General features: G+C 32.4%; 1 protein-coding gene across 6 annotated transcripts in view; it reads left to right on the top strand.

Moving 5' to 3' along the window:
- Positions 1-2,500, top strand: part of LOC124429761 (protein dead ringer-like) — a 183,385-nt gene that overhangs the window by 170,059 nt on the left and 10,826 nt on the right. The window lies entirely within an intron of this gene.

The raw sequence follows: 2,500 nt of genomic DNA, 5'->3' as shown, positions 1-2,500 counted from the left end.
CTTCTGTTACTGTTGCTGTTGCTATTGCTGTTGCTGTTGCTGTTACTGTTACTGACACTACTGATGTTGTTGCGCTGGTGTTGTTACTGTTGCTGTTACTATTGCTGTTACTATTGCTGTTGCCATTGCCGTTGCTGTTGCTATTACTACTGTCAGATTACACCGACGCGAAGCGTTAACTCTACTCGCTTGCCCTAACCGTTTACGAGCGAGTTTACGTTTACGCGGTTCGAGTGGTACGGTGCTCACGATAGTCGCGAGCAATGCTCTTGTTAACACCCCGTTAACTCGGCCCTCGGACAACCTCATAAAATTCGATGGCTCGAAAGACTACCATACTTGATTCTATAGGCGCACGACGAATTCTCAATACCGATGAATTTCTACAAATTTAAATCAGCATACCGACGACGGTTTTTCTTTTTTTTCTTTTTTCTTTTTTTTTTTCTTTTTTTTTTCTTTTTTTCTTCTTTTTTTTACGAATTCGTTCGATTAATCCATCCCTCAATCCCACAACCCCCTTCCTAAGCTTCCTGTCATTCTTCTTTCCCTTCTTTTCCTTTCTTTTCTTTTCTTTCCTTTCGTCCATTCATTTTTTCTTCTTCTTCTTTTTTTTTTTTTTGCCTTTTAGAAATACATTCGACAAATCAATTTCTATTCTATCTGTTTCTTTTTTTTCCCACTCTTCTTTTCTCTTTCTCTTTCTTCTTATTCCTTTTAAACGTTTCGATCGATAAATTTCTTTTCATCCCCAATACGATTTATTCTCGTTCTATCGTTATCGAAAAAAAAGTTCATGCAAGAAGAAGTAAAAAAAAAAAAAAGGATGAGAGAGCAGAGATCGAAAAGAAAGAAAAGAAAAAGAAAAGAAAAAAAAAAAAAAGAAGAAAAGTAAAGAAAAACGAAAATAAACAACCTTGAACAACAATTAATATCTATCTGTGGTGTGACAATAAATAATGATTAAATGGTGATAATTAAAAAAAAAAAAAAATATATATATATATACACCATATTATATATATACATATATAATGTATATATATATAATAACACATTCGGTGTATAACATTATATATATTATATCGTATCATAGATCGCGTACGTTCTATCGAAATAAATATTCTTATTTTTTTTTTTTCGATGGAAAGAAAAAAAATAAATAAAAAAAAAAAATAAATAAATAAATAATTCGTACTAATTCGAATTAATCGTTTCAATTAGTTGGCTTAAAGAAATATTTCACCCCTAGTATACATACACATACATACATACATATATATCTTTCTCTCTCTTTTTCTTTTTCTTCGTTTTGTCATACCACCTGTGATGTTCGCAAAGAGGCTCGTAAAAGCGTGCCGTTCGCGTGATGCTCGCGAATTCGTTACTACTCTTGTTAACGCCCTCCTCTCGTCCTCCTTCTCTTCCTTTTCCTCCTCTTCCTACCCCTTTGCAGCCCCTGGGCAAACCTCGTAAAATTCAGCGGTTTGCGCGCTGCCTCGTACGTAAACCATCGACGAATTTGCCGTCGTTCATCACGCGACGAATAAGGACGACTTTGGTCCTCCCCTCTTTTTAAAGAAATTCTCTCTCTTTCTCTCTCTCTCTCTCTCTCTTACTCGTTCGTTCGTTCGTTCGATCTTCCTCGCTCTCATATTTCGTGTAAATTATACATTCTTCCTGAATTTCCATCTCTTTCTACAGATACTTAAGTAGTACGTTTATACAATCTCGTTTGTCTGTCCGATTGAAAGTTTGAGAAAACTTTATATTGGGGCTTTAGTATTTTTAGATAATAGTTAGCCTTTTTTTTCTTTCTTTCTTTCTTTCTTTCTTTCTTTCTATCTTTTTTTTTTTTCTTTCTTAATTAATCTCGTTCATTTTTTTTCCTCTTCTTTTTCTTTTTCCAATTTCTCTTTTTCCTCCCCCCCCCCTCATTTTTCACTGTTCTTTTTCCACTATTTTTCTTTTCTCTTTTTCGTTTTTTTTTTTGTTTTTTTTTTTTCGTTTTTTTTCCCCCTTCCTTTTTCTCATTTTCCCACTTCATTCGCCATTTTTCTTTCTTTCTTTTCTTTTTTTCTTTTTGTTTTTTTTTTCCTTTGCTTTGTCTTCGTTTTCGTTCACGTTTCTCTCACGAGCGAATTACAATTCGAATTAATAATCCGACGATTTATTTATTTCTTCCCTTTTTTTTCTTTTTTCTTTTTATTTCCGTCTGTTTTTTTTTTTTTGTTGTTTTCTTTCTTTTCTAAGCTCTTTTTGAAAAATGACGATGGATATTTTAATGACGTTCGTTCGATCTTTATTGGCCAAAAGAAAAAATAACAAAAGTAAAGAAAAAGTAAAAGAAAAAAGAAGAAGTCAAGAAAAATTTTGTTTTTCTAATTGAAATTAAGAGCATTAATAATGATGGTTATCAATTTTTTATAACTCTTTTTATTTCTTTTCTTTTTTTTTTTTTTTCCTCGGAAGAAAAGCCTATAGAAACGTAGATAGCTCA

This window comes from Vespa crabro, chromosome 16, assembly GCF_910589235.1.
Source record: "Vespa crabro chromosome 16, iyVesCrab1.2, whole genome shotgun sequence".
Lineage (NCBI taxonomy): Eukaryota > Metazoa > Arthropoda > Insecta > Hymenoptera > Vespidae > Vespa > Vespa crabro.
Note: the sequence above shows the minus strand (reverse complement) of the source record. Positions and strands in the feature narration are given on the sequence as shown.